This window comes from Rissa tridactyla, chromosome 9, assembly GCF_028500815.1.
Source record: "Rissa tridactyla isolate bRisTri1 chromosome 9, bRisTri1.patW.cur.20221130, whole genome shotgun sequence".
Lineage (NCBI taxonomy): Eukaryota > Metazoa > Chordata > Aves > Charadriiformes > Laridae > Rissa > Rissa tridactyla.
This window is the reverse complement of record NC_071474.1, coordinates 23,194,153-23,208,451: the sequence shown is the minus strand read 5'-3', so window position 1 is coordinate 23,208,451 and position 14,299 is coordinate 23,194,153.

The following is a 14,299-nucleotide window of genomic DNA, read 5'->3' as shown; positions in this document are numbered from 1 at the left end:
GGGAGGGCAAGAGCTCCATGGGTTGTGCACGATGGGAAATGCACAACCCCTGGCTCCAAGAAGGTCCTGTGTCAAAAAACTGTATTAGAGAACCTTACCCTGCTGCTGCTCTGAATCTAAAGAAAGGGGTCCGTTCTCCACATCATTTTAACTAGCACTTAAGAACGTTAAAACAGCCAGCCAATTTGACTACACAAAACTTTTAGAGTCAGCAAATTATCTAGTTAAATGATGCGTATAGAAATGTTAATTCAACAGCAACTGAAGCCTTCTTACATCTAAAGACCATAATCCTATACAAAGAAGAAAAGAGAGGGGCTGAGCATACTGTACTTGCAGAAGAAATCATAAAAATCTTTTAGCTACTGCCGACAATGTAACCTGTATGCAGTTACACAAATAGCAGATGCTGAGAGTGAGTGTAGAAGTGAGTTTGGAATGGAAGTTCGTAAATCATATTATACAACTCTTTGCCTTGGTTTTGCTGTAGGGGAGAGGCTTGTATATCAGCCCACTTCCACCACTGTGCTTCTGCATAAACTTTCTGCACAAAATTTTACTTTTCTGTACAAAAGCATAATGATAATTCACTGTGCGACATGCACACTCCTGTCCCTCAATAGTCAGGAATCCTTTTGTGCACACGCGCTGACTCTGCCCACTACCAGGCATGATTTCATTCCTCAGGATCCCCGCTGGGTCAGACCAGGAACACTGGAGAACAAAGATGGAAAAGTTAAGCAACTTAACTCCTTGGCTTTTGGGCCGCAGAATGGGGAGGGAGCAGGGAGGCAAAGCATCTGGTTTCCCTGCTTCTCTAACAGCCTGGCGGGAAGGCTGCTGTCAATTCCGCCTTCTGCCTTGTTGGAAGAAAGTAGAAGTGACAAGAGGCCCTCCAGGCAGGCAGCCAGGAACCAGAAATTCAATTGAGCTACCTCCTGAAACTGGACTTTTTTGGAGACCCCTTCGCTGAAATTGTTTTGCCTTTAAAAAAAAAAATTTCAGCATGGTTCAGGGCCAATTCATCACCCCTGGTCTCCTGGCTCTCCTTTCCTCCAAGAAAGCATGATTTGCACAAAAGGATTTATATGTTCTGGACGGCTCCACAACCAACCTCACCCATAATAAATACATCGACACATAAATATGCACACATAGACACATGCACAGATACAAACAATGTTATTTATAGATATAGGCATTGCCATAGACAGATAAATACGCAGGTGCATTTCTTTGCTATACAACATGCAGAGAGAGAAGGGATATGGCAGCTGAATTTACTCTACGTTCGCAGATTAGGAAACAGAGTGTGGGACATACGGTCTGTCTCTAGGGCTTAGACCAACTGGTTATTGGCTGGTGCTGTTGTTCCTCTAACAAGCCCCTGGATATATCACTGTGGCTGTAGAGAAATGCAGCTGAAAGAGCCTTTCACTGTCAGCAGCAATCTGTCACTTCATGTATCTTACCCTGCCTCTTACAGCACAAAAGCTTTTGAGCTGCAAGTCGGAGAAAGGTCATTTTGCAGGTAGGCTGTGGTATTTTTCTTTATTTCTGGGAATGCGCAGCCAGCTTGAGGCACCGTCTGGATGCTGCAGCATGAATTTCAGCTCCACATATGCCCAGCTATAATTTAAGACAAGGGAGCATTTCCATTACAAACCCCATTTTTTTCCCATGGATTTATACCTTAGCTATTCAGCTTCACTTTGGGGAGGACCTTCACTGAATATATTCACAGACAGGGAGAAACTATTTTTCTTGTTCAATGTTTAAATCCAGCTCAGCCTCTTTTGGTTGTAAGATGGTGAAGGAAATTACGTATGCACACAAACACTCACAAGCACATACAAAAAGCTTACACAAACACATGCCTGCAGAGAGATCTGTTACCAAAAAAAAGACAAGCCAATGCAAATAAGCTCAATTTTAGGAGTGAATTAATTTGACTGACTTTATTATTCTAAATTATTAACAAGTTCTAGCAACCTTAGAATGTCATAACCACACTCAGGCTTTCATCTAGGTTAACTGGAAACAGATAACTTATACTGATATAAATGATATCAGTACAAATCTGTGACAACGAACTTGGAGGCAGAAACCTGACACATAAGGAGCCCCTCTCTTTGCAGCGGTGTGTTAACAACTCCTGTACGATTCTCCTCCCCTGAAATATTCCAGTGCAATGAATCACCCTCCAACGACGCCAGAACCCCCCTATTTCCATGAATGCCAGCTGAAACCTGACCTCCACAGCACTCTAATCTGTTTACGACTTGGTCTGGCTTAGTAAGCCCTTTTTTGGGTTTTTTTTTTAACTCTTTATCGATTCTACTTTGATGTAGTCCAATAAAGCACATTGACAGAAGCAATTCATGTTGGCTAGTGCCTCTGCTTCAGGAAAGCCTCCATGGCTTATATGAGGAGAAATTAAGCACCTTGCAAGTAACATACAGGTTACCTACCCAGTTATCCCACGCTTACCAGTTTCATTCAACCCATCTCCATGACTGAGATTAGGAACGATCTCCTGTTTCTCCTGCTCACAAGCAGAAATAGGTGTGATTCTCCCTATGTATCACTTCCTAATGCCACAGGGAAAAGTTGGGAAATATGAAAAGGATTTCCTCAACCTTAAGAGGAAAAAGCTGCAAGTGGCCACCGAAAGGAGACAAGCGTTTCCCCACTTCTGATGGCACAAAACCCATCTTTTGGCATCAGAGCTGGCACAGCGGGCACCAGTACCAGGAGGGCTCGAGCACCTGGAAATGTAAGATGCCCCTACTCATACCTGTTGCACAGGTGTGTAAATGCATATTGTTCCACTGCCTCAAAAAATCCATCTTAGGCAGCTAGGAATATTATGGATTTATCCTATCAGTTGGAGATGTTGCAGATATCCTCACGATACGCTGTATTAGCTCTTCCTTTCTTGGTTTCACACCCAGATCTTCCCCCCAAGGCTAGGGAAACATTGACTAAGAACATCACTCAGGGAAGATGTTTAGTAAAACCCATGGTGCTCAGTGGCTCCTAAGTGCAACATAATCGTTTTCTTGCTTCTTGCTAAGAGGGCATGGCACGAGGGCTGAGGAGGATAGCTGAGACCTGCAGGGACTGGAAAACCGAACTCAATTTAGCCATGGAGCAGTTTAAAGTTCCTGTTGCATTTTTCATCTAAGTACAGCAAATCCCCCCCGCTAAGCAACAGCCCAGGTGGCTGTAAATACGCGTGGCGTGCGGGTATCAGAGAGGGCGTGCGGACAGGCATAGCGGAAGAGCAGCTGAAAGCGAAGCAGAGTGTCCTAATGCCACCTGTTAGCAGCGCTGGGAGCTGGGCCCTGCTGCGGGACGGCTTTGGAAGCATGTGAGAGCTGCTGGATTCTCATTCATTCAAAACTTCCTGCAGTTATGAAGCACTGATAGAGTATCACTCTTCACCAGCTGGAACCCCAGGCAGGGGACTCTCTTCAGAGAAGGAGCTCAGGAGCTCCACCCCAGGGAGGAAGATGAGGGGTGGTCTAGAGAGGGTTGCACATCATGAGCGACGCAGCAGAGCAGGCCATCGGGCACCTCCTACGCCAATGGGAGTCTTCTGTGGCGAAAATGCAGCTCATCACTTATCAAAGGAAAAGAATATATAAGAAAACATGGCCTTTAAACCTACCTGGATCTGCTGCCTCTGCTCAGTCAAGACACTACAGCTCAGTCTGCCTCCTTGCAAGACTCCCAGGGAGCCCCCGCTGCAAGAAGAGGGACAGGGGCACATTTAATTTAAGCAGGGGGCACAGCATATTTAATTACCATCAGACCATGGGCACCTAACTTCAAGTTCTTCGTTTATAAAAAAAAGCTGAAAAGCCTCCCGTCTCCTCACACAGAACCTTGCATAGCACCAAAAGGAGGAGGATTTCCTCCCTCATTCATTCCACGAGCTCTACGGGTAGGTGGCTGTGCACAAGGATGATGGACAGGCGGATGGATGGCTGTAGGCGTGGCAGACAGGATGGAGCACAGGCGGACAGCTTGCTGAGTGCTTTAGGAATGGGGACTGCTCGAACTGGGGAGCCTTAGAGGTACTGGATGAGTCCTGGGTGATATGTGATGGACACGGGAGCCTGCACTGCCTCATATCTCGCCACAGTGAAGGCTCAGCCTGTGACCCCCCAGCACGTGCCTCGCTGAGTATCTACCAGAGTTCCCATATGGCAGTTGCCGAGTGATCTGGACCACTGGGGCCTGTCAGGACAAACACACCAGGCTTCCTGGCATTTCACCCAGGAGTTATGAAGCCGTCACTCGCTCAGGCTGTCGCCAAACAGTGCCAGCACGCCTTGGTACACTGCCCGCTTTTCACCTGATTGTCATTTTTGGATGCTATTACTGAGAGGCATTTTTGGAGCTTCAGGACCTGCTGGGGAGAATGAGGCTAAATTCCCAGCCTTTCTGCCTCCCCACTTCTCCCCTGCTTTCTCTTTTCTGGAAAGTTTTCCCATGCTAAGTATAGTTCCTAACAGGTGCACGACCAGAGGGGACTGTCAGGGACGCAGCTGTCCCCACAGAGGCCTGGATCCATCTCCATCTGTCTCACTGGAGTTACCCATGCTGTCTAGCTGAGCTCTTCGGACACAGGATGGGGCAGCATCAGAGACGCAGACAGGGAGGAGATGATACGTGTACACAGACACACAGACACAGAGGGAGGATGATTATTCCAGGGAATGCCACAAACAAAACCTCTGACATCAAACTAATGCGTCCTTTGAGGCTTTAAAGAGCCCTTGCCACACACAGGCAGGCTGCCAGCTAACTCATCTCTCTTCCTTGCCATGCTAACAGCCTGATGCCAAGGTCAGGCTTTAAACGAAAGCTGACTGCTCTGTAATCCCCTGTGCCTCATTTGGAGATGCCACAAGACTGGTAAGAATCAGTGGCAGAAAATATTTGACTGGGGCCAACTCCAGTGCAATGACTGAAATGGTTCGCTTGCCCAGCCGGCTGCCAGTCCTGGCTTCCACCCTCCCAGCCCCACATCAAAGCCCTTCCAAGCTGGGAAAACAGGACTGGGGGCGCAGGCAATATAAAGACAATGACACAGGTAGCTGAGATCCCTCTAACGCACCTCAGAGTATGCACGTGTACCAAGCACTCACACATCACTGACCTTCAGATGCACAATGGTGACAAGGTGTCCTAACTCAGAGCTGTGGGGACGAGCTGCTGGGGTAACCTTCCTGGGCACCAAGTTGTCTCATCGCAGTGTAGGGAATATAGATATGTGAAAAACAGATAAGCGGCAACCATGCTCGCAAACTAAAGGTGCTTCCTACCCCTAAAGTGTCCTGGCATAATTTCAGGCCAGTACGACATGAGGAAATAATCATTTTGCAACACACCACTGCTCCCTGCCACTGCATGTTGCAGCAAGAACAGCTGATCTGCTTTACAAATCTGGGTCCTGGGATGTGTACTGTGTTAACAAACTGGCTTAGCTTAATAGAAGGGTGATGAAAACCATATGCAGGGAATAGGATGGTACCTTGACATCACCACCACCATCGCCGAAAGAACAAAAAACGAGGTTTCTGCCTTCACACTGTGCCACCGCAGAACGTGCTCCATGCCGTGCTTCGGCCACAAAGTCCAAGGTCTGAACTCACGGAACCCAAAGCCCAACTAATTGCCAAAGGTCAGTGTCTTAACCTGCAGGAAACTGAGCTGCAACCAGCTCTCAAAAGCCTGCCTGGGGCTCAGAGGAGAAGTGGGATGGTCTGGGTGAGACATGTATAAATCTTTGGCAGAGGGAAAATTCATTTCCCTTCTTTTATTTCTTTGTTAAAATGAAACAATGCTGCAGCTAGCAAGCCTCTGCCCAGTCACACCCTCCCAAAGGAAGAACCACGAGTCCCTGGGTCTGGGGCGCTGCAGCCTGGGAGAGGACAGAGCTTGCCTGCTGCTGCAGGGACAATCTCTGAAGCTGGGCAGGTGTCACAAGGCAGTGGGCCTAAACAACAGCGCCATCAGCACTGCCTGGATATCCCTTGCCTCCTAAGGGGTTCCTCAGCAGGGCTGAGTGCCCACAACAGCAATGTTTGGGGCCTCCCTGCTCCCAACACACACATTTTACCGGGGCACTACTCTAACACCTTCAGATGTGGACACCAGCAGGAGTTTCATCGGTAGGGAAAACAGGATCAAGTCCAGATTTACTAATGCCAGCACTTATGGAGATGGCATTGCCTTAACCTTTTTCTTAAGCTGCCTTACTCTTTTACGTCTCAGTTTCTGTCCCCTTCTCCAGGTTTTCAGGGCTTTGTACGGTTGCTTTCCTTTAGTCCTTTTACAACAACCCTTTTCAGAAAGAAGCGCTGACTGAAGCTCTTTGGGTCTCCAAAGACTATTCCATCACATCGCTGCTGACGGGGCTGGAGCTGCCAGACTGAGTTATCACAGGTCTTGCCCTCCTCCACCGCTAATACCTACTCACCAAGGGAGCATTGGTCCAGCCCAAGCAGAGAAGGTCAACCCCAAGCTGAGAAGTCTCCAACAATTAGGGAAGAGGTACTAAAGGGAAAGAGGAGGAAAACAAATATATTCCAGGCATCTCTTTCTAGACATCTCTGGAAAATCATAATCGAGCTCAGACGGCCCCAGGGAGTGAATGAGTTACAGGCAGTCACAAACTTTTCCATGATCAGCTCACCTTGCCTCAAGGAGACTCCAGCCACACACCGTCCCCAGCCCTGAGCTCGCTGTCTCACAAAACCCCTGTCACACTGTCTGGCACCTCTTTCCATCCCAATTCAATCCCTTCCTGCCCAGTGGAGGGTCACAGGACCTATGCAACTGTGCAAGCAAAGTGGTGATGCTGATCCAGAAGCAATATAGGAAAGTGAGCTGGGACTAGTGGGAGATGTCCCTGCCCATGGCAGGGGAGTTGGAACTAGATGATCTTTAAGGTCCCTTTCAACCCTAACAATTCTATGATTCTATGACTACACTTACTGAGGAAAGGAGGCGCATCCCACCATTCTAGTGACAGTAAAAACACTGTAGGTGTTCTCACACACTAGCATCATTTACTCCAATTCAGGAGTGCTGCACTATTCAGGAAGGATGATGGGAGAAATATCATCTGAATGCTGAATCACTAGCTCTAAAGTGTATCCAAGCTCAGGAAATGGGGACAGCTCTTACCAGCTCCGGTCAGTCCTGTGTGTCATGCAGCAGAGGACTGTTAGGCCAAGAAAATACGCAGCTAACACTTCTAAGTCATTGTTCTACCACAGCCTGGTAGCCCAAAGCCCAGAGTAAACCAGAAGCAACACCCAGCAGAATCATCAGCACTTGAACAGCACAGCTGGAACATCTGCGGCATTATGCAAGCCCCTGTCTGGCCAGACATGGGATTGAGAAAGGGGTTTTCTACCCTTCTATGTCCTCTGCCCAGCTGAAAAAGAGCTGAAAATCCCAAGCCAATAGAGAGGTAAAAGTCTCTTTATCTTTGCTCTTAATCCCAGTTTAAGACTGCCTCAAGCTCCATGACTCCTGCCAGCAACCCAGCAATAGGCACGTTCACGCCCTGAACATCTTGGTGCCGAACAGGACCTGGTCACCAAAAACAGGACACGGGCTTTGCCCCTGACCAGGGCCACCCAGCACCACAAGCCCAACATCAGATCTAAGCAGCCTTAATGAAACCTCGCATCTGTCCTTTACAGTATGAATGACAATTTGGCAGGCTCTGATATTCTCCACAGGAACAGAGTTGGTGAATTAAGAATCTATAAAGATGTTGTCCAGAAGGGTATTAGCCCTGGAAGCCCCAAACTGCCCAGAGCCTGGACTTTACTGTGAAGCTTTCAGAAACAGGGTGTTGTTCTTCAGTCCCCTGATCTTGAGGCCCTGCATCTGCATGCAAAAATCCACTTTTTTTAATTGGAAAAATGGCACTCTCAGCTCTCACAGCTGAAAAGTCTGAGAATGCAGCTCAAGGATTAAGCCCCTCCTCCCCAGACCTACAGTAAATAAAAAGAGTTAAAGCCAGATTTGTAGACTATAAGGATTTTTAGCCAATTTTGTGACTCTCTCAGGCAGTTCTGGCATGCTTTGTAGTTGACGACTGAGACTCACAAGGAGATGTGGGTCAGAATAAAGGTGGCTTGACCACAAGGATTGGGAAGGTTCCCTGCGGTGCGGAGATTTCTGAAGGTGGAAGGGTTGGCAGAGAGGAGGCACAGGAAACAAAAGCAGACATTTGAGAGACATTTGCAAACGATTCCTGAGCCAAAATTTCCTCCCAGTCACGCCCGCACATCTCTGTAAACCTATCTGGCCTCTGCACCATGGTTTGAGAACAATTTGACCTGGAGTCTGAACAATAGGATTAAGCACTGGATCAGCAGAAAAATGATTGCTTGCTATTGGAGACTTATTGTTACTACAGAACGTTTGTTTCCTTGAGCCACATTGTGTAAGTGTCGGTGCCTTTGCAAGATTTAATGGTCCAATTATCACAGGCTGTGTCACCTCCTCCCCGTTCTACATGACGAGACCTGCTCTCTTGCCTTCATTCCCCTCTCCTGTTTTGCTAGCAGGCAAACACACCTTTGCCGCTCCTTCATGGGTAGTCTTCTTTTTAACTTCTCCCATGCTCAGGGCTGGTGGGGGCTGGGGGAAGCTAGACAAGTGGAAGAGGCAGTCTGTGGGATGGGTATCTGACCCTAAAGATTGGGAATGGGTCTTCTTCCCTGGGTGAAAATCTAGATTTTTACTTACTTAGTGAAAATCTAACCAAAAGTTCTCATTAGAGTTGAAGTCATGTCAAGCTCTCCTCCCAAACATTGCAGTTAGCCACTGTCCTGGTCTCCAACTGCTCCGGCCCCTGTGATACACTGCCTGCTTAGCTCCCCAGGTTGTCCAAGGCAAAAAGAGTTGACAGGGCACTGCCAGACAAAAAAATGCTTCCATCACCTGAAGCAGTTGTGAGGAGGTTACACCTGTCCATAGATCAACCAGTCTCCTGTTTGCCCCACAATCCCTCTCTAAGGAATACCCTACAAGAAAATGCCTGAGGGTGGAGAGGCACTGGAACAGGTCGCCCAGAGAAGCTGTGGCTGCCCTGTCCTTGGAGGTGTTCAAGAACAGGCTGGATGGAGCTTAGAGCAACCTGGTCTAGTGGGAGGTGTCCCTGCCTATGGCATGGGGGTTGGAACTAAATGATCTTTAAGGTCCCTTCCAACCTAAATCATTCTCTGATTCTATGATCCTGCAAATATTTCAGAGGCAAAAAAACCCCTATCTTTGGTACCTGGCTGCCTGTAGAGCAACAGCTGAGCCAAAAACTAATACAGGCACAGGAACGATCAGTGCTGTGCCTCACCACCATGGTCACTCTACAGCAGGGCCACGGGGAGACTTAATATTAAATAAAGAGCACAAGAAGGGTTAGGGACTGGCTGGGGTGGTGGGGAAGGGGCTAAGGTCCTCTTCTGCTCTCCTAAGAGCAGCCTGCAGCAGGTTGCCCAGGACCTACCCTGAACGCTGTATCTGAGAACATCAGCTCCTCACCAGGATATCAAAAAAGCAGTATTACAAACAGCATTAGAGAGTTTCACAACAGGACCAGACATTTATGTGAATAAGAACAGCATCCACAGCGACACTAGCTCAAATGAAAATCATAACAGCTATTGATTCTCCTGCTTCAGGGTATAAGCTGCCTGCCAGCTGGGGTCAGGGTGAAATCTCCCCCCATAGGGTAGTATTGCACAATTATAGACATTATGGGATTTTTATGCCTTCAAGGCATCCGGCCTTGGCTTCTGGTGGAGACAGGATACTGGGCTGGAAGGACTATTGGTCTGTTCAGCTCAAACAGTTTTTATGTCCTAATACAAAATTCATGGTTCTCTCTCTGAGACTCCAAGAGGCAAAGCTGCCTGCTCTGTACATTGCAATTGGCAGAGCAAAAGTGGGTCTGAAAACTCGTTTCTTCCCAATGCTCCTCGATGCAACACAACCTTCAGACCCTACCCAGGCTCACTGTCTCACCTATGCTAGCTAAAGTCACCCCACGCTCTCTGGGGATCAACACGTTGATGCCGGACGCTAACGGGCACAGCATGCTGCAGTCCTGAGCTCTTACACTCAAGAGATCATTCAGCCTCCTGCCCCCTGTGCTAGGGATACCAGATCCACAAATCTTGGCAGCAGCAGCTACAATGCAGGTGGGTTTTAGGCACTCATGTCCTTTAAACCAAGCCTTCCAACTGTACCACCTCTACGACGGCCTCTCTCACTGTCAAAAGGACTGTCTGTCAGCTTAGGCAGGCTACGGAAGCAGAAACAGCTGTCTTAAAAACTGTCTTTCAGGATGCACATGGAGATCCCTTCTGCTTGTATGGAACAACACCTCATTTGTCATTCAGATAGCCAGACAGAGCCACTCATCTTCATTTGATGACACCTTTTATCTACAAACACCTAGATTAAGACTCACAACCAGCCTGTGAACTGGTCAGGATCTTTCTACCAAGCCAGGGGCACGCTTTCTTGGCTCACATCCAGCATGGGGATGGAGGCTGAAGGAACTGCTTGCTCCAATCATGACTTTTACAGCAGGACTTTTCTGTGCCCCCAGTGACTGGAGCAAGCAGTTCTTGTTGAGCTGATTATTTTGGTGTCTAAGTGGAAGCCGAGATGTGCAATTGCAGTGCCTGCGGTTGACTTGTGGCTTGCCCTAAGGGAGCAAACAGCACTGCTGGGAATCCTGACCCAGGAGTCCTGACTCAGACATTCTGTAAAACCACAGGGCCTGCTGTTTCCATGCCCATCTGTGCTCCTGTATCTCTGCTGGGGCCAGCACAGCACTGGAAAGGGCAGGATTTGAACTGCTTTTGCAGAGGCATAAGGGGATCTTGCTGCTGCCATGTGCTTGGGCAGGCAGGGGCAGGGAGGGCTTTAACCCCTCTTTAGCACTGACCATACGGCAGCTGGCCCTGCCTGCTGGACCCACAGCAAGGAGAGGTTTTAGCAGCAGCTGTCTACATGCAGTGGAGCTCCAGAAGCTTCCTCCCTTTGGCTTTGTGTCCAGCTGTAAAACTGCAACAACTTCCACCTTTCTCATCTTCCTGCTTCCCACCAGATCCTCTTGACCACCTCTCCATTCCACTGAAGGCTGCCCCAGAGCTCCTCTGCCTCCTCCACGCCACTGCCATTCCTAGATTGCTGTCCCACTCTCTGCATGGCAATGCCCCCAGCCCCTTCCCACATCCCCTGCCCACCTTGTCTCACCAGCTGGCCGGGTGAGAGCCAGCACATCTGGCAGGTCCAAGGATCCCCATACCATGTGTGCCCCACCAGCCTGTCCAGACAGACTGGCTGCCCAGCCATTAAACTCGCTGCTCGGGTTGAACAAACAGCTTTGGTGGCTGCACGTTTCAGGCCTGCGGTCTGACACCAGACACCTCTGCCCACGTGTCGGATTGGGCTGAATCTGTCAATGTCCACAAGAACAACTGGAGGAAAGCTGGGACTGATAAGCATCCTCACCACATATGCTGGGTTGCCTTAATGGATGGTGTAAATATCCCATAAAGCTAATAATTGTGCAATACTATATTATGGGAGGAGCTTTCACCCTGACCCCAGATGGCAAGCAGCTTATTTCACTAGGAAAAAGACTGAAAAATTAGGACCTGACTCTGAAGCAGTGAATTTCTCTTGGTGGTACTTAGACCCCAATGACAAACTGACCATGCAGAACGATGAGGTAGAGAACCAGAGCCCAAGCCAGAGCCCCTAAGCCCGTCCTGTGCCATTAAACATTACTGCAGCCCCTGCTCTGCTCCCCTCTAATCACAGCACCAGGATAAATTCTTCCTTCACCCCCTTGCCTCTATCCAGGGGAACAATGTCCTTACTCATATAGGGATGTTGACCAAATCATAAAGAAGATGTAATGACATTGTCTTGGCTGACACACTGATCAATACTTTTCATGCAAAATTATGCTTTCTGTGACTAATAAATATTGATCTTTTTGTTCTTGGGTAGCACTGCAATAAAGAATGACTTAAATATCTGCCAGCACTGAGCATCCTCCAACGCTTTCCAACCCCCAGCTCCCCTGCAGCCATCCAGCAGCACCCATTTGCTTTTGTTACTGTTCTTACATCTCTCTGATGCCAGAGCACTGTGCCTGATCCCAACGAGGGCACAGCACCTCTGTGAACATCCACCTCCCTTTATTTTTCTGTCCTTTGAACAGTACTTAGGTTACAGTAGTTCATAGGAAGAAGTAGATATTAAGTGTAGTTGGAATGAGCGCTGGGGAGGGAGTGCAGGGTCACGTCCCGGGCACATTTAGGATAATAAACAGGAGAAACTGGGCCAATTGCAGAACGAATGGAAACATTTACAACTACTTGGCAGGGGAGTCGTGTAAGCACTAATGGGCATGGTCAGACTGTTTGAAACTCCTTAAATCAAAGCTACAGAGCTTGGTAGCAAGTGCCTGGCGACAGGCTTTGCTGGACACAAGGCCTCCCATTCAGCCCTGCTGAAAGGCTGGGGTCCATGTGGCAGCGGTCCTGCTCTACTCACTCCTCTGCTGAAGAGGGGTCAAGCAGCGCTCTGCATTTCACACCCACTTGGCTCCTGCAGCGCCACACCGAAGTGCAAAGTGGTGGTGGCTCAGGCCAACTCCTGTACACAGAAGGGATCACAGAGTGATGTGATGGTAACTCTTGGGTTGGGTTCCTGAGTTCTTATGGTGCTATGGGACTCTCTTTTCTCCAGGTGTCACTTCATTGCCTCTTCTCCTTCCATCTCCCCCAGCATGGGAAGAAGAGCATTTCCATGTCTCCCAAGAGCCCAGAAAAGGGAGCTGCACCCGAGAACATAAAGTGTGAACTCAGATACGGGACTGCAAATAGATTGATGATGGCAGGCAGAGGCCTGGGTTCAGTCACTCCTGCCTGGCAGACACACAATGATTGAATTTGTTCACCACACATATTTTGGGAGTAGATTGCTTTCCTTTGCTGAAGGGACCAGATTCATATCCACTGTGAGCAAAGGAGTTAAGTTGCAACAGTGAACCAGAAAGCAGGAAAGGTCAAAGGTCTCTGGCACTACGTACAGTCTCAGGAATTGCCATACATGCTGCACACTTATATACACACATACACACCGACTGTAGCAGATGATCCTGCTCACCACTCCCCTTTCTACCATTGATCTGTCATTACTTCCCTGTTCTGGGGGAGCTGCTGTAACACACCCTGCTCCTTTTCTTTCTGGGGCTGCTCAGTCGGGCAGGGACCTGCTCTGCCTTTGACGACCTGTGTCAGTGTCCAAATGGTGTTCACGGTGACCCAAGACTTGGGATTGTGCCCCACTCCCCATCCTTCAGCACAAAACTTGCTTTCACCAGCAGTTTTAACGTGTCCTGTTTCCCCCTTCCCCACACAGACAGCCGAGTGCTGAGAAGGCACTTAAGGCAAAAAACCTACATATCAAAAGACATTGCCTCAGGACTATGGAGTTTAAAATATGACGGCATCTCCCCCAGACTGTGAATGGGTTCACTGAAGAGCTCCCCTAGTTCTGAGACCCTCCCTTTTCCCACCCCCCTCCTGGGAAAATTGGAGAGGCAAAGGGCTGCTGTTCCAGCAGATTTGCAGGAGTGGGAGTTGAAGAATCAATGAAGCTCTGAAAGCCAGTGGGAAAAGTCATTCTGCACCTTCCTGACACCAGGAATAAATGATTCAGTGGGAAAGAAAAAAAAATACAACAACCCTCAAATGAGGCTGGAATTACCCACTGGAGAGATATTTCATCTTGAGGAATTGTGTTTGCTGCAGCGTTCATCTCACTGAGCCACAGCAAGGCTTTAATATCCAGCAAAAGGTCAAACCTAAATGGGAATTGTTACAGCTTACTGGAGCCCCTGACGCCAGCCCGCCTGCATACACACGACGAGCTCGCAGCTCCTCACACAGGGCAGGCTGGGAGAGAGAACTGATCCTGCTTGGAAACACTCCATGGATGTTAACAGCACCCAAGGTACTCACAGATCTTTGAGTGGCTCTACGTTCATCAGCCCTTCCCACCCCTGCAAAGTATTATCACACCCAATTTATTATCATCCTCCCTATTAATTAGTCAGCACTTGCCACTTCGCGAGGCTGCTCCCAACTCTACCTTTGTCGTCTCTTGTCACCTCAAAGTCACAGGGCCTGCAGATGAAACCTGCAGGGCTCAGCGCACAGGTGCTGCTCCAGTCACA